This window comes from Rattus norvegicus, chromosome 20, assembly GCF_021556685.1.
Source record: "Rattus norvegicus strain SHRSP/BbbUtx chromosome 20, alternate assembly SHRSP_T2T, whole genome shotgun sequence".
Classification (NCBI taxonomy): domain Eukaryota; kingdom Metazoa; phylum Chordata; class Mammalia; order Rodentia; family Muridae; genus Rattus; species Rattus norvegicus.
In genome coordinates this window covers 52595364-52614042 of record NC_141553.1, presented here as the reverse complement: position 1 = coordinate 52614042, position 18679 = coordinate 52595364, and the positions used below count along the sequence as shown (strand labels likewise).

Here is an 18679-nt window from a genome sequence, read left to right as displayed (position 1 = left end):
CAACTGAAAGATGTAAATGGTAAAATTAAAATAAATACTACAGGGTAATTTTTGAAGCTGAAATGATGTGATATGGGGGGTTCCAAAATGCAAAATGGAGGGGGCATCTCCCAACACTTAGTTTCTTCCACTCCCAGTCTGCTACTTAGATTTCTACTCTGTGCTGTCTTCTGTGTCCAGAGCCCACCTCATGCACACAGAAAACATTTTGGACCTAGAGTCGAGTATTACCCTGACCTGGGTTAGAAACCTGGAGTTCTTTTCCTCACTCCTAGTTCAGGTTCTGACCCTCATCTTAGAGGAACGGTGATTTGAACAAGGAAAAGTAGTTTAAGGCATTGCCTTCCTTCACCTGTGGTCAAAGATTCCTTGGGGCAGCTGCCATGCATGTACCTCTCCCTCTCAGAGAGGAACAGCACAGCACAGACTCTAAGACACAACAAGACAAGGAAGTGTCTTAACTTTGCCTTGCCAGGCATTGTTTTGAAACTCAGTGAACAGAAACTCAGTGACCCCCTCTCCCTGTCACGTCAGGACAGGAGAAACCAGCATAAGACATTCAGAATCATGAGGAATTGTACAACTTATACCTCCTTCGTAAGCATATATCTGATCAACTCAGAGCAATAGCAAGCACTCAGGATGACCTGAACTGCAGAAATCTGAGATGTCAGGCCACGCTAAACTCTGAGGGTTATGTAAGTAGAGGGCCTATGCTGCTTTATTTGTGCCCATGTAAATGAGAAATGTAGGAACAGAATGGTATTGTGATATTTGCTTGATCGTGTGTACTCCACATGCACCTGAATCCAAGAAGGCTTTGAGCACTCGGTTTTTGCCTCAACTTTTTCCCGTCTAGAATTCTTCTCTGTGTGGTTACACAATAATTATAAGGGCAATCTCGTGAGAGTTACACAATATTATGAGGGCAAAGGTGAGTTTTACTTAACTCGCAATTTAAATAAGTCAACAAGAGTTTTTAATTATATCTGATTTTGAGATGTCTCCCTTTTGCAAATAAAGTCACATTTCTTCAAAAAAAAAGTAATCGTTTAATAAGTTTTAAATATCTGAAAAATGCCTGGACATCAATCTAATTAGTATGCTGTTTAACACATTTCTAACCACCCGCTATTCTGACACTACATTGAGTAGTTACTCTCTCCAAGGCCAATTAGGTTCTTCATCTGTGAAGGGTGTAGGAGGTGATAGATTACCGTTGCTATGTAAAAGAAAAACATCATATTCATTATTATCACTTTACCGCCTGTTTTTTCTGGGATGCCTTAATTTTTTTGTCACATTCATTCCTTTGCCTCACTTAGTGGACCTTCTCTCCTTGACGGCTGTTAGTCATAAGATGCTCTGAGTCAGAAGTCATTAGCTAAGATGACATTCATCTTCTTTCAAGACTTAATTGAATAACCAAGAATGAGTAAAGACAAAGTTTTTAAATATCCTAACCACATATCAAAATTCAAAGTTTCTATCAACCATTAATTTTTCTTTTTAAAGAATTTTTAAGTTATGTGTATGTGTGTCCATAGGTTGCACGCTTCGTCTGTGTGCAGATGTCAGAAGAGGACCCCAGGAGCTGGAGTCAGATCCCCAGGAGCTGGAGTCTCAGATAGCTATGATCATCCTGACATGGGTGCTAAAACATGAACTTGGGACCTCTGGAAGAGTAGCAAGTGCTCTTAACCATTGAGCCATCAACCCATGTCACCACATCCTAACCAATCAAATACAGACTGCCTTTATCATCGTTTAGTGTGTTATCATACACACAATAGACTGTAGGGGGTTTTTCTGATGCTGCTTGTATCCTAATGCTAAATACTGGCTTCTCAAGATGTGGTTGTCCTTGATAAGCAGATCTTCATATATACCAAGTGATGCTGTGTAACCTTGCTCCTTAATTTAAAAAAAAAACTATTGGTTGAATAAAGAAGCCCAAGGCCTATCACTGGGCAAAAGAGAGGTAGGTAGAGCTTCTCCTTCCAGGCTGGGGGTCTGAGGCAGAGACCATGAGGAGAGGAGGAGAGACAAGAAGGGAGAAGAGGACATCAGGGAGGTGGATTGTGATAGCATGACCAGGAGGGTTGACCAGTTGGAGCTAGAGAGACCCAAGCAGAACATAGCAAGAGATATCTCAGATTTGTGTGGTAATGAAGTAGACAACATACTATGGAAAGTTGATATCTGCCTGGCAACACTGCTTTAAGATTAATTATAAATATGAAGGGTTATGTCATTTATTTGGGAACAATATGATCAAGGATGAGGTAGAAACCGCCAAGTAATTTTTACTACAACAGTGGACAATGAACATTTTATTATTAATATATTATTATTAACATTTTATTATATGTGGCCCAAAACACATATTTAGAATGAGACGTATGGGAGCAGACACATGACTATTCCTTTTTATTCTGGTAATCTTGATTACGAACTCTAGCTTGGCTTATACCGAAGGGTGTTTTTTTTAGCTCTATAAAATAGTGGGAACTGATTTTGAATAAGCATGTAACGATTCTGTTCTTTAATTTCAGGTCAAACTGAATAACTAGGAGTTTGAGTGGTAACAGTATTTGGAATACGGCTATGCACGATGGTCTACACAGGCTTCAATTCCACAGGGAGCAACCAAGTTTCAAAACCTGAACCTAAGTGGAAAGAGAGAGACTTGAGATTTTGCTATCCTGAACAGAGACAGCGAAGTAAGAAGGTTTCATTGTACAGGTCTGAATTATTTCTCTCTTTTGTGCTTTTGCTCTTTGGTCTAACTCGCAAACATTCGTCCCATTATCTTGTGGATAATTCATTGAGTTGGGTGGTTAATTTTCATGCCACTTTGGATGTTGCCTTTCGTCCACCTCAGCCCCACTTTCACTTTTCCTGTTGGGACTGGGGAATTACATTCCATTCCGGTAGAGCTTCCTCGGGCTTCCTCCTCTCTGCAACACGATTAAATTGCCTGCATTGTTCCAGTGGCTGCTTCTCCCCTGGAGCCAAGTTGGCAAGGCTGTGTTTTGAGCAGTGCTTTAATCCGAGTGAGTGCCGAAATAGAGCTTTTAACGCAGTGCTGGGTACAGGATCTTGAAGTAAGTTCAAGGTCGAATTGTTTGTTGTCATTTTCCCTCGGTCCCAGACAGCACTGAAAAAAGAAAAAAATTATAAGAGAACGTTTTAAGGCAAAGCAGATAAATAGCCCAATTCCATATTCCTGACACTGGTAGCCCTTGGATTCCACTCTGCCAGAACTGATCTGCCCGGTGGCAAGGTGGAACCATCTCCTCTGTGTCCACAGACAGCACTTGACCTTACCTAGAATCCAAAGACACACCCAGGCAGTATGCTTCCTTCTAGGACACAGACTCTCAGAAACTGGTCCGAATTAGAAATATTACTTGGCTGAGTTCCGCACCTAATTGGTTTCTTTCACAGTTTTAACCAAAAGATGCCTCATTTTACTCAGGAGACAGCATGATCTTGAGAAAACAGAATCTGATGATAGTCTAAATGGGGATTTCCTTTATAAAAGCCTTCTGTTGGGCGTGGAACTAATGTTACATAAGGCATTTTGAAGACATCATTTTCTGACAGCAACTTTCATTTCTTTATTCAACGGGCCTCATCTAGGACCTGTTATATAACAAGATTTGGTTTCCATGGAGCGGTAAGGTTGGTCAGGACAGCTCTCTTCTCAAGTGTCTAGAGTCTAGTGGGCAAATTAGATGCACCAGAGTAGGAGCAGAAACCACTGAGCCAAAAATCAAATGAGCTGTAAATGGTTAACAGCCAAATAATTATGCTATCTGACGTGGTTTGATTATGCTTGACCCAGAGAGTGGCACTATTAGGAGGTACGGCCTTGTCGGATTAAGTGTGCCCTTGTTGGAGGAAGTGCGTCACTATAGGGGTGGGCTTTGAGACCCTCTTCCTAGCTGCCTGGAAGACAGTCTTCTCCTGACTGCCTTTGGATCAAGATATAGAACTCTCAGCCCTTACTGCCATGTCTCCCGCCTTGATCCTCTGACCCTGTAAGCCAGCCCCAACTAAATGCTGTCCTTTATAAGAGTTGCATTATCTAGGAAGTCGCTGGACATCATCTACTTCCCACATGGACATGCACACATGTAAACCCAAGCATACATGAACACACACCCATGCACATCCATACGCACACATGCAAACCATATACCTACAATGCAAAATATTTCTATCTAAACACTCGTTCGATTACACTGTATCTGCACTGTACTGGGATGAACTCAATCTCCCCACTTTCAAGATTAGTGTTGGACCACTGACCTACACACACACACACACACACACACACACACACACACACACACACAAAGAGTTGCATTGGTCATGGTGTCTCTTCACAACAATACAACCCTAACTAAGACACTGTCTGAAGAAGTGAATTTGTACTGCATGTTGATGAATTAGAAGTTTCCCAAAGAGGAAACGTACTTCAAGGCAGAGGAAAAGAGGTCTGTGGTCCTGAAAAAGCCAGGATGTCTAAGCAAGAGGTTGTATGTTGGAGATGGGAGGGGGGAGGGGGTGGGGGGAGGGGGGTGGGGGGGGGTCCTGAAATTTTGTGGAGTTTTAAGAGATTTAAAAACTAGCCGGAAATAAATAAGTCAGGGTAAGGTTCTTTACCTTAAGTGTACTATGCTTGCCTGTTGCTAGTTCATTTGAGGAACACTCCTCCCAGCTAGCCCAAACTCAGCAGTGAGCATAGAACCCAGGCCTGTCCTATTAGAATGTTCCATACAGCTAAGTCATGTACTAAGATCAAGAATCAATGGACGGTCGGCTATGGGACCGTCTCCATAAAAGAATCACTGAGAGAGCACCATGTGTATAACCACTGGTTACACCATCCCTGTATTTACAGGGTACAGTACAGGAATACAGTAGAGTTCATGGAGCACAGCACAGCAGAGTTGAGAGGGAGAGTGGTGCAGCACAGAGAAGGAGAAAGAGGCAGTGTTACCAGCAGAGCTTTTCAGAGAAGACAGAAAGAGCTAGGCAAAGGTGAAGACAGAATGAGTCAGAGAATGAGAAGGAGCCAGAAGATTAGAAAAGACGGCAAGAGTTAGTTTGAGGCCAAGCAGAGCAATTGAGAGACCCAGAGAAAAGCTATATTGAATATGTCATCTGGGAGAGGACTTTGAGCCAGAGCAGCTGAGATGAGCAAGCCAGTCAGAGTTCAGAGAGAACTAGAAAGGGTGAGCTTATTCATCAGCAAGCCTTGCAGGCTGGAAGCATTCTGGGCCTAGATTAGAGTGTGTGGAGGCTAGAAGCTTCCAGGACTAGGCCTAGGTTAGCGGACTGAAGTAGTAAACCTCCAGACAACAACCACCGCAGGAGAGTAAGGTACTCATACATGTGCTAGCCGTGTTCTGGAATGACTTGACTCCACCCACTCAGAATGAGAGGCCACTCAAGCAACGGCAACACCTGTTGCTCCCCCCTCTCCCCAGGAAGCTTGCATAGCACCTCAGTACTGTGAAAGCTGGTCTTCGGAGAGGAGGCCTTCAGGTCAGAGCCAGCTCTGACCTAAGTGTACGGTGTCTTCAGAAATAGGGCTTATTTTTAACCTCTGTGAGGCAGTCAAAGGCAATATCAACGACCTACATGGTTGGGAGATTTTGGACTCCCATTGCCAACAACGTGAACAGGAAGGTATTTCTGGTGCCTGTTTTGGATTTTGTTAGTCTATGCTCTTTGGATGAGTATTGTCAGTTCAAGTGGGATAACGCCATTTGAACTATATATGCACCAATTCATACATATAATTTTATGTATTGGATGTCATTCAGGTAACTAATATTAATGTGTATGTGATTTAGGTAGATAAATAATATGAATGCTTATGGACTCTTCAGACATCCTTAGTGAATTTTACCCTTTCTCTTCTTCTTCTGTATCGACCTCCTTTCTTGTTAAATTACTCTACCCACCTCATTTTACTCAGGTTCCTCTTCAAATCACTTGTTTTCCACTCTCTAGTGGTCCTTCCTCCCCCATGGTTCCTTTTTTATTTTCCTGGTTTCTGAAGTCACTCCATGTTATGTACTCAACTTTGAAGATCTGAATCTAGGATCCACAGACAGAACAGAAAATGATGTCCAGGAACAGCACCTAACAAGTGCTCCTGGTAGGCTGTCTGCCACTTCAGTTTCCCTGGTTTCCTCTTCTGCCCTGTGGCAAACTGCTTGCCTCAGCTTCTCTTCAATTTCTCTCACCCTGCCTTCCTTCTTTCTTCCTCTCTTTCTCCATTCCTCCATCCTTCCCTCCTCCCATTTCCTGGGAACTCTGTTAAACACCTATCCTCTTTTGTCAACTATCTATACTAGAAACATTTTCTATCCGAGACCCCCAGGGCCATACCTTGTAGGGATTCAGATGGCTGAATCACACTATCCTTTCTGTCTGTCTTTATGATCTCTCTATTCTCACCCACAGGCTAATAGTAACCTCCTTAGAGGTGCCCCCTTTCCATCTCAACTCCATTCACTAGAAACTCCAACTCTTGGTATAGACCAAAAGTCTTTCTCACCCTTTCACTCCTGTCTCTTCAGACAGTTCTTTGCCTTACTAAACCTACTTTCAGGATCTCCTATTCTCACCACAGCTCAATTTCCTGGGCACCCCATTTCTAGATGTGAACAGGATCCCTTTTGATCTTCTCTGAAGCCCATATCAGTCTTTGCTCCTAGACCATCTTGATTCCCCCCTGCCACTTACCAACCTGTAGAACTCTCTGCTACCCACAGCCAGAACACTTTCCTAAAACCCGGAGAGGATGACAGAAAACAAAGAATGGAACTCCCGCTCAACCAAGACAAGACCAAACATCACCACCTAAAATCATCTCAACTCTAGATGCTGAAACACCAGCACAATCAAAACACAGTAGACAATAACCAGATCAGTGTGTCTACACCAGAACCAAGTAACCCTACTACAGTGCACCCTAAGAATTACAATATAGCCGAAGCACAAAACAAGACGTCAAAAACAGCAATTATGAATATGTTCAAGGACCTTAAAGAAGTCTGTGAAAATGAAAATAAACAGTGGAGTTATAAAAACAGCCCAGGACGTGAAAGTAAAAATAGAATCATTAAAGAAAAAAGAAAACCAAAATGACATAAGACTGGAAATGAAAAATCTAGGAAGTCTGACAAAAACTTCAGAGGTAAGCCTCTCCAACAGAGTAGAAGACATGGAAGAAAGAGCCTTGGGTTTTGAAAAACAAGGCAGAAGAAATGGATACCTTGCACAAAGAAAAATGTTAAATCTAAAAAATAAAATAAAATCAAAACCAAAACATCCATGAAATCTGGGACACCGTGAAAAGAACAAATCTACAAATAATAGGAATAGAGGAAGGAGAAGAATCTAGATACAGGAAATATTTTTAACAAAATCATAGAAGAAAATTTCCTTAACCTAAAGAAGGAGGTGCCTATCAAAGATCAAGTGCATGAAGCATGAAGAACACCAGCAGAATGGACCGTGGGACAGATTCCCCATGACCTATTATACTCAACACACTAAATGGGTAGAACAAAGAAAACAATGTTGCAATCTGCAAGGTAAGTAACTTAATACTAAGTAACTTAATAAAAGCAGGGCTTTTAGAATTACACCCAACTTCTCTAATTACAATGGAGACTCTAAAACCAGAAGGGCCTGGGATAGATGTTCTATAAACTCTGAGAGATCACAGGTACCAGCCTAGACTATTATAACGAGCAAAACTGCCCATCTCAATAGACACAGAAAAATATTCCACAATAAAACCAAATTTAAGTGTTCATCTACCAATTCGGCTCTACAGAGGCATTAGTAGGAAAACTCTAATCTGGAGAGATTCACCGCATCCAGAAAAACACAAAGAAAAAAAAATAATCTCAGATCAGAAAAATCAAAAGAGAGGGTAAAAATTCACACCCTAGCAATGAAATTTTTGGAATCAACAAGTAGTGCTAATTATGACTCTCAATAGTAATGGTTTCACTCTCCCATAAAAATACACAGATTGATAATGGATTGGATTAAAAAACAAGATGCATCTTCCATCTGTATCCTGGAGACATATTTTTCCCCATCTTTATTAACTTGAATATTTCTTATATACATTTCGAGTGTTATTCCCTTTCCCTGTTTCCAGGCCAACATCCCCCTAACCCCTCCCCCCTCCCCTTCCTTATGGGTGCTCCCCTCCCCACCCTCCCCCCATTGCCGCCCTCCCCCCACCAGTCTAGTTCACTGGGGGTTCAGTCTTAGCAGGACCCAGGGTTTCCCCTTCCACTGGTGCTCTTACTAGGATATTCATTGCTACCTATGAGGTCAGAGTCCAGGGTCAGTCCATGTATAGTCTTTAGGTAGTGGCTTAGTCCCTGGAAGCTCTGGTTGCTTGGCATTGTTGTACATATGGGGTCTCGAGCCCCTTCAAGCTCTTCCAGTCCTTTCTCTGATTCCTTCAACGGGGGACCTATTCTCAGTTCAGTGGTTTGCTGTATTCTGGCTGTGTCTCTCAGGAGAGATCGACATCCAGTTCCTGTTGGCTTGCACTTCTTTGCTTCATCCATCTTATCTAGTTGGGTGGCTGTATATGTATGGGCCACATGTGGGGCAGGCTCTGAATGGGTGTTCCTTCTGTGTCTGTTCTAAACTTTACCTCCCTATTCCCTCCCAAGGATATTCATGTTCCCCTTTTAAAGAAGGAGTGAAACATTCGAATTTTGGTCATCCTTCTTAGGTTTCATGTCTGGAGACATATCAGCAATGATAGACATCATTTTAGGGTGAAAAGAAAGAAGGAGACATTCCAAGCAAATGGGTCAAAGAACAAGCAAATGCAGCCATTTTACTATCTGAGGAAACAGACTTCAAATTCTAACTTATCAGAATAGATAGGGGAAAAAAACCTACATGCTCATAAAAATAATCTGCCAAATGGATATCACAATTCTAAAAGTTATGCGCCAAACATAAAGATACCCAAATTCATGAAAGAGACACTACTTTAGCTAAAATCATATATTGACCCTCGGCCAGTGATAGTAGCTTTAAGGCCCCACTCTCGCCAATAGACAGATCATCCAGACAGAAACTAAACAAAACAATGCAGGACTTAAATAACATCATAAATCTAATGGACCCAGCAAATATTTACAGAATATTTTAAACGAATAAAAAAAAGTTTACTGTCTTCTCAGAAGCTCATAGACTTTCCTCCAAAATTGATCGCAGACACAAAGAAGTCTCAGTAATATGGAAAATTGAAATAGCACCATGCATCTTATCTGACCACCATGGATTGAATCTGGTAAAAAAAATCTGGGTATAAAAAGATAAAGAAAAGGTTTCAAACTGATGGAAACTGAACAGCTCTCTGAATGAAAAAATGAGCCAATTTAGAAATTAAGAAAGAGATTAAAAACTCTTTGGAATTGAGTGAAAGTGAAACTGCAGATACCCAAGCCCATGGGACACAGTGAAGGAGGTTCTAAAGAGTCTACTCCATAGAGTAAGGGCCTACATAAAAACACCAGACGATCCCATACCAGAAATTTAGGAACACACCTGAAAGCTCTAGAACAAAAGGAATAAATTACACTCCAAAAAATAGATGGCAAGGAATAAACCGAGGGCTGAAATCAAACTAAAAACAAAACGAAGAAACAATGAAAAAAAAAAGAGTTGGTTCTTTGAGGAAACCAATAATATTGACAGATCTTTTAACCAAATTAACTAGATGGCAGAGAGAAAGAAACACAAACTAACAAAGTTAGAGATGAAAAGGGGGACATCACAACGGACACTGAAGGAACAAGGGTAATCATAGGACATAACTTAAAAATCCACCAAATCGGAAACCCTAAATGGACAAAAATCTTGAAATATAACCTACTGAAGTTAAATCGAGATCAGATAAATAATCTAAAAATGCCTAGAATCACTAGTGAAATAGAAGCCATAATTAGGAGTCTACCAACCCCCCCACCCCACAAAATGCCCAAACCCAAATGAATTCAGGGAAGAATTCTTCCAGACTTTCAAAGAATTAATGCAACAATCCTCAAATTATTCCCCAAAACAGAAAAACAAGGAACATTGCTCATGTTTTTAATGAGCCCCCAATTTACCTTGATATCTAAACCACATGAAAATCCAACAAATAGAATTATAGGCCCATTTCCCTTGTGGATATACATGTACACTTTCTCAATAAAATCATTACCAACAAAATACAGGAATATGTGAAAAATATCATCTACCACAGTCAAGTGGGCTCATTCCAGAGATGTAGGGATGGTTCAACGTAAATGCAATCTACCACATAAGCCTTTTCAAATTGAAAAGCCTCTGTATGACATAGGACATCCTCATCCAGACATAATGTAGAATAGGGAAAGACATTTACCAATTACAGATCCAATAGAGGGCTAGTATCCAAAATATACAAAGAAATAAAAAATTAGATATCAAGAAAAAAGTGACCCAATTTAAAAATGGGGCAGAGAACGAAACAGTTTTCAAGAGATGAAACACTTCAAGAAGTGTCCACACCCTTAGTCATCAGGGAAATGGACATAGGGGAAAACCAAACGCTACCATTCTGCTAAAGGGACACAGAAATAAAATGACTCTTTCAGGCACAATAGGACTGATGCATGGGGTCTGCACAGGTCCAGCCAGCCAGGGTTCTAGCGCTGAGAGGGTAAAATAGACACAAGTTCCCATCTCTAACCAAGAAGCTATCTCCAATTAATGACTGTGCACACATGCATGTGTGCGCACACATGTGCACACACAAACACAAACCCATGAAAATTCAAACTCATAAACAATAATATACACACAAAAGACTGGTAAGGTATTTTTAAAATGCCCAAACAAATCAATATAAGGCAAAAATATCTCCAAAAATAAGGTATAGTTCATTTCACATTGGTCAACTACTGCTGGGCCTGGAGTCATTCCTTAAGTGTAATTTGCATACCCAAGAGACTCCCTTGAATTGTGTGTGTGTGTGTGTGTGTGTGTGTGTGTGTGTGTGTGTGTGAGAGAGAGAGAGAGAGAGAGAGAGAGAGAGAGAGAGAGAGAGAGAGGAGACACATGAGGGAAATCATCATGCTTGGTACTGGAAACTTAGCCAATCACCCAGAGGTAGGGATGACTTGAGTCTTAGAGAAGTCACTCCTGCCATTTTACTACACCAGCACAGTTCCTGGATAAATTCTATCTTTCCTCATATCCACAGGTAATGGTCCTCTCACCTCTCATTAAACAAACTCTGCTTACAGTACTCAGGGACCACTACAGAAAACCCAAACTGGCTAAAATACAGTGAACAAGTGACCGGAGGCTTGGCCAGTCCTAACTGATACATCTAAAACACACAATTCCTTCACCTACAGCTCATGGAACATCGTGAAGGAAGGGGGCGGGGTGGAAAGATTGGTAGAACTAGAGCACCAAGGAGGTTGCTATGAGATTCTGTCTTCTAAAAATGACAGAGGCTACAGCCATGAAGCTTCAACCTTCCCAAGACCTGAACAAGGCTGGGAGATGGCTCGGTAGGTAAGAACACTTGCTATTTTTACAGACCATCCTGATTTAATTCTTAGCACCACATGGAGACTTGCTACCTTTTATAACTCCAGTTCCAGGGTATCTGATACTCTCTTCTAACCTTCCTGGGCCTTAGGCATAGGTACCTACATGGTGCACAGAGGGCATGTGATCAAAGTACTCACACACATTAAGTAAGGAATAACATACATAACTACATACACATACATACATACATACATACATACATACATACATACATACCCAAGACCTGAAGAAGCACAACACGATCTCTGTGCCAAGTAGCTTTGTGTGTATTGGGAAAAACTAAGGGTGTGTGGTCCTCCAGATGTCATTTCCACATCCCTGTGGCTATTCCTGCTGAGGCAGGAGCCAATTCACTATTTGGTGGCCTTTAATACAGGCCTACAACTCATTTTTGTGCTCTAACAGCCGGCTACTGTTACGTTGTCTTTTTATCCTTGCTTTGAGTAAGTTTAAAACATAGAAACAAAAGTGAACTATCTTTATTTGCGAAGAAGAAGAATATTGTTTTACAAGTTAATTTGTTAGCAGAATCCTGTTTTCCGAACTGTGTTCTGATAGGCACACAAATCACCCCCCGGAAATGATGGGCCAGGTTCTGACTTCTGCTTTCCTGGGTCAGAGCTGCCTCTGCTACTCCTGTCATAGATCACCAGTGAAAGCTACTAAATGAGGTGAACCTGAGGGAAGGCACGCACAGTGTTCAGGGTGCAGGTTCCTCTGGGGGCAAGGGTGGAGATGCACAGGGGTGGAGTTCGGGAAGCTTCGAGGGAGCCGTCAGAGGTGCCGGAGGAATTTTGAAGCTGGGTGATGTGTATGCCTGTTTACCACGTCAGTGTTCCTTCTTCCAGAGACATTTTAAAATAATTATAATTTGAAATTATAAAATAAACTTCGGAACTGTACACCAACCTCCTCTGGTCCTTTAAAGCTTCTGCTCAGGGTCTTCTCTGAAAAGCTCTTCTGGTAACACTGCCTCTTTTTCCTTCTCTGTGCTGCACCACTCTCCCTCTCAACTCTGCTGTGCTGTGCTCCATGAACTCTACTGTATTCCTGTACTGTACCCTCTCCCTCCTGTACTGTCTGTCTCTCCCTTAAGTAGCTTCCTTTTCCTCTCCTCATGAGAGTTGGGCGTATCCTATTCTGTCAAATCTTTCTCTGATCCATCAATCTTTCTGCTACTCTATTAGACATTACCTTCAAACACAAGTGCTTCCTTATGCAAACTAACTTTACCTTCATGGTTTTGGATTAAAGGTGAGTACTAAGGGTGTGTCTTTATTTCAGCCAGAGAGATGAAAAGTGTGTGGTAAGGGCTCAGCCACACCCCAACTAGAAAAGGTTAAAATATCCTATAATAGGACACTAACTATCTGAAACCCAGCCCGTTTCCCTGTGAGGTCTGTGAATCCCACCAGTCACTTGTGTGAAGGAGAGTAGGAGCTCTCCTTTGATATCATAGCAAAGCCACATTCCCCAAATCTATCATAAAAAATTTTTTCTATAGCTATTTCTGTTATATCTATTTTGAAATTAATTATCCCCTTCAGATTCCAATACCTGACATCTCTTTGAATTACATTATTTAATTGTGGTTTGTAAGATTGCCTTCTAAATCAAAGAAGAACTTCCCTCTTTGTGAATAAAATTAAATGATATAGTTAGTACAATTCTAAGAAACAGAAAAAATAACTATGTAGATTTTTTTTACCATGAAAATCAACTTTCTTCCTAACTCAAAAAGTCCTCAATGAAACAGTATCATTTTCACCCTCCCATTTTTCTATAAGTCTTAGCCTTCTCAACTATGGATTCTGTATTTATAATGCTCTCCAAATGCTCTCTACCTTTCTCCAAATACATAAATCTGCAAAACAAATTTATCCATGAGCAGCTCAGGACTTGCTGGCATCAATTAAAAATAAGTGGTGTAAAACAAATTGATGGAGGATAATTTTAATGCAACATCATTTCTGCTTACATGACTTCCATCTCTAAAAGCAAGCAGACCTGAACAAACCAAAAAATCTCCCTAAGAAACAAACAAACATTTGTTCCATTCAATAAAGCAAATTGCTTTTATGTTATCAGAAAAGGTTCAGTCAAACACAAATATTGGCACTGAAACACAACACGTGAATACTTTTGCATAAGTGCTTTCCAACCATCCTTTTCTGTGATTTAATAAAAAAAAATGGTGCTACAGTTGGAAAAATAATAAAGCAGGAAGCTTTGTAATATACAGTCAAAGGAAAGGTAAGTTTTGTTGCTCTAGCAATGGCCTTTATGGGACTTATTCCTTAATGCTCTTGAAATTAAATACTTGAAAAAAGATTGGTTTAAACGTAACATTAAGATAACTTTTAAAGCTCTAAAATATAATTTTTTACTTTAACCTTCTGTTCCAAATAAGTAGAGAAAAAGCTGTTTCAAAATAAATAAGTCATTGGAAATTCTTACATACTCAGTGCTTTCTAAGGGATCTTGTCTTATCTCTCACCCCCTAAGTCTGTTTCCTCTTCAGTAAGTTTCTGTATAAGGGTCCTAAATCTTCCCCCATTGTTCAACCCAATACTGTGTTTTCTGATTCACGATGCTGCATTTATTTTACAGAGACTAGCAGCCTCTCATGCTCCCTCCTCCCCTCCCCCAAATCTTCTTACCTTCATACACTTACCCTTCATGTCCAGTCTTTCTGATCCCAGACTAATTTTGAAACTGTGTTCCTTTATCCATCTTCCCTCTGCCTGTCTCTTCCTCTCTACAAAGATGATCAGAGGGTCTCCTTTTTCTTCCAGTGAAAAGCCATCAGACCACCATTTAGATCAAACCAAAGCCCCCAAATCCTGAGCCTACAGAGGTCAGGAATGCCAGGCAAGTGAATAAAAAGCTAACCACTGTGGACATAAACGGTGATGGATAGTTCACATTATTCCTAAAATAGACAACGGGTAAAGACCCATCACTCACTCCTGGTTTTATTTTAAGATAAATAAGATTTATATGAACTTTTTCAACATTTGGGTGTTGAAAATTAAGTTCTTAAACTTTGGAATCTAGGTGAGGCAGTGCGCAAATCTGTCAGAGCACACAGCCTTGCTCTGTGTGAAGAGGTGCGAGACAGCCTTGCAGTATTCTGACTGCGTTGATGGTTTTATTCGTACTGTGCACACATGTGGACTGTTTGCCGGGAAAGGATACATGGACAAGAAACTCCATGGGCCAATGGCCCAGAGAACAATGTCACCTGCAAAGAGGAAGCTCTGTCAGTATTTCTGATCTTATATGTAAGCTTAAATCACCATGGTTAAGGGATTTAATGGGTATGGGTTTCAGCCTAGCTTTGGGACGTTTTGTAAAGGGTCCTCAGTTTATCCTAATATCCAGCCAACTTGAATTGAAGCCAAGAAAGTGAGTATCTACTCAAACTGACAGGTCCAACCTAATGCAAATTACTGCTCCGTGGTCTGCCAGCAATCCCATTTACTCATTCACCAAAAATCACTAAGTGCCACAGCCAGACATGTTGTGGTCTATGACAACTGAGCCAGTGCAAGCTGCTGGCTGAACAAGGTCCCTCATATTGCATTTCCTTAATCTGAATACATTTTATAAGAAAATGTTCATCTCATTGTATAATCTGTAACACGAAGCTTTAATTTGGCCTTGGGGATAGAAACCTTTCAAACCTACTTACCATTCTCAAAGTCTGGGCATTTATTCTGCATTTCTCAAAGTCCGTGTATTTATTCCGCATGTCCAGTGGCCTGTATTGTCACTTCTCTTCACCCTGCTTCTCAAATCTTGTCTTCTGAATGTCCTGTTATGATATTCCCAGCCCCCCACCTACTGGATTGTGAAATTTAACACATCCCTGGGCCCTTCCTTCTAGCTTTTCCTTCATAGTGAATGCTGACCTTCTCCCATACCACTTCTGCCTCTGGCCATGCTCCCCATTCTAAATATACATCCCTGAGCCTAATACCTCACTGCTCCATGCTTGCCCTGTGACAGTCTCCCCGTTTCAGCCTCTTCCTCTTCTTTGCGGCCTGTGATGTCTTCTCCTCACACAACCCTACTCTGAACCGTCGATGACAACACTGAAAGACCTGTTTGAGATACATCACTCCATCTCTCAGTATCGTGGATAAAGGCTCAGGGATGTGCTGATCTTTCCTCTGGCATGGTTTCTTACTCCCAATGAGCCAGAGTCTGGTGCACAGTCAGGTAGACAGTGAGGAATCTGGGAAACTCAGTAACAATAAGAAGCCTCTGGCTTCAGCCAAATCAATAGCAGTAAAGACCTCTCTAGGAACTTGAAAAGCCATCCCTCTACCTTGGAAACACTGCTATGCGTAGTTGCCACCAAATGATTATGTTTCTGAATTCAGTTTCACTGGGGAACTTTTTAATCTTCTCATTGAGCCTATTTGGAATCTCACCCCCAACTTGCCTGCCCCACAGGTTTCTACTACCTCATAAGTAAGTTCCATTGAGCTGTCATTCATGACCGTTCCCAGCCCCTCCGGCCCTGCCTTCCGTACACCTCTGTTTCTACCTGAGGCCCTGGCCCTGGTAGACTGCGTGTAATTTTGATTAAGAGTAAGAAGACTGAGTCATTGAGATACCCTGTCTAAGAGGAAGCTTGGGAGTTCACAATGTCTCATCATTGAATTCTTAAAAGACAACATTTCTGAAACTCCACAGTGATATTCAGTGTTGGACCTGGACATAAGAAATTTTTTTTTTGCTGATTTTTCTAAGCTTGCCCACTTCTCACTTATGACTGTAACTTTCAGCACATAGCACTCGAAAAGGCTTTGCTTATATTTTCTCCTCGATCCACACAACAATCTTGCGAACATTTGCACATGAAGAAATTGATGCCCAAGAAAATTACTCTGAATTTCCCAAGATCATATGGTCTATAAGAAGTACAGATGGTTCTCAATCCTGGATCTGACTTTAATAATCCAATTAACATTTTATTGCTCAATCTCGATTAATTTGTAAATGTAAATCTCCACATTGATCATCAAAATTCATGGTAAAGATTAATAAAAATAAATGACCTACTTTTAGCACATTGATACGAAAAAACTGTGCTCTCTCAAATACCATTTCCTTCCAGGACTTTTGTCTCTGTGAATAAGTATTTTATAATCCTCATATACTAAAGACTATCCACAGACAGGAATGACAGATAGTGGGAAGGCACTGGAATCAAACATAAATAATAATTAGTGATGGAAAGGCAAGAAGAGAAACAGCCTCTTAATAATTGTGTGCTCTGTGGAAGCCGCTCGTCAAAAGTGGCCTCTTTGTGTTGTCATACAAAAATCCAACTGCACCATTTACTTGTCCAGGACCAAAGAGAAGAGAAAAATCTCAAATAGCCTTTCTATTCAAATTACTTACTCATTTGCTTGATTGATTCTTATGATTATAAAGTTCTGCTTCTGTGTGTGTCTGTGGACCACATGCAGACCTGGTGCCAGGGAAGGCTAGAAGAGACTGTCTGATACCACGGGATGGCAGCTACGGATAATTATAAGTCCCTGTTTTGGTGATGGAATTGAAGCCCAGTTCTCAGAAAAGGAGCCTTCCATTTAACCACTGAGCCATCTCTCTAGCTCCTCCTTCCTTAGACAATGTCACTCACCATAGATTCCAGTACTAGAAGAAAGGAGCAGAGCCATACAAATCCTATCTGTCTTCATACTAACAAAGACAGAATGTGTCCCTTGAAAATCCCTCATATCCACACGGACGATAGCTAAAGTGAAGGGAGGAGAAACGGGAAACGCTCCTGCAATATGTCATGACACACTTCAGGGACAGCTAGGATGGCTTAATTTTAAAAGAAACTGAATGTGAATATTTTTCATAAATTAAAAGTTCCCTTTTCCTCCAGAGCTTTGACTCAGCTATGATCCCTCTAGAAAGTTATCTCCAAAGAGGAAACACACAAATGCATATGCACACACACAGAGACACATGCATGCATATGCACATACATACATGTATGTATATGCATGCACATACATGCATGCACATGTACATATACATATGTATGTGTATGCACACATGCATGCACATGTACATATACATATGCATGTGTATGCACACATGCATGCACATGTACATATACATATGCATGTGTATGCACACATGCATGCACATGCACATACACATACACACACATGCACACACACAGGAGCACAAACATGCATATGCACACACAGGCATGTGCACACACACATGTATATGCACACACACATGCATACACATGTATATATACACACATGCACACACAGGCATATGCACACACACACATGCACACATACATACGCATGTGTATGCACACACAGAGATCTCCCTTACATATACAGAGGAAAACAGAAGCTGAGGCTGAGAAGAGCGGTAGAGGAGATTAATAGAGGAGGAGGAGCTGAAATTGATTTAATTTCTACCATATCTTTTTGTACCTTCAGTGTTTATCTGGTAAGCACATTACATTTTCAGGAAAGCAGCACAACATATATTGCAGAGCCTTTTTAATCTGTTTCAAACACTCATCCTATGTTACCTAGAAATTCCTAATTTGAATATATTTGCAGATAAATGCCAAGAAGTCTGTATAAGAATATTCAGGACAATATGTATAATACAAGAGATTAGATGGGCTCTAACTTCTTAGCAGTATAAGATTTGGTCAATGTAAAACTCCCTTACTATGAAAGGGAAAAAAATCTCCACAAACAAGATTGGTCGTTCACAAAAAATGTCCATCTGAGCCAAGGTGGTGGCACCTGACTACAATTCCCTTGCTTGGGAGGCTGAGGCAGAATTCAAAGCCAGACAGGACAACGAAGGGAGAGTTTTGTCTCAAAAATCAAAACTTCTAGTTCTCTTGCACAACCAAGAAGGATGGCAGGAGGAGGGGGAGGGGTCTGGAGCATCCCTGACCCACAGTGTACAAGTGTGAGGCTTTTCTAGGCTTTCCTTGTTCTACCTGAATAAT

The 18679-nt window shown here is 41.0% G+C and overlaps 1 long non-coding RNA gene across 5 annotated transcripts in view; it reads right to left on the bottom strand.

Annotated features, from left to right (window-relative positions):
• Window positions 1–2320: 2320 nt before the first annotated feature.
• Window positions 2321–18679, bottom strand: part of LOC102556488 (uncharacterized) — a 29862-nt gene continuing 13503 nt past the window's right edge. For 3 of the 5 annotated variants that reach the window (XR_015645963.1, XR_015645961.1, XR_015645960.1), the window contains one exon: window positions 2321–3160. This is a non-coding gene — a long non-coding RNA (uncharacterized LOC102556488). Of the gene's footprint in view, window positions 3161–14332; window positions 14417–18679 lie in introns of all 5 variants that reach the window. The other 2 variants (XR_015645962.1, XR_015645964.1) reach the window with 1 other exon arrangement.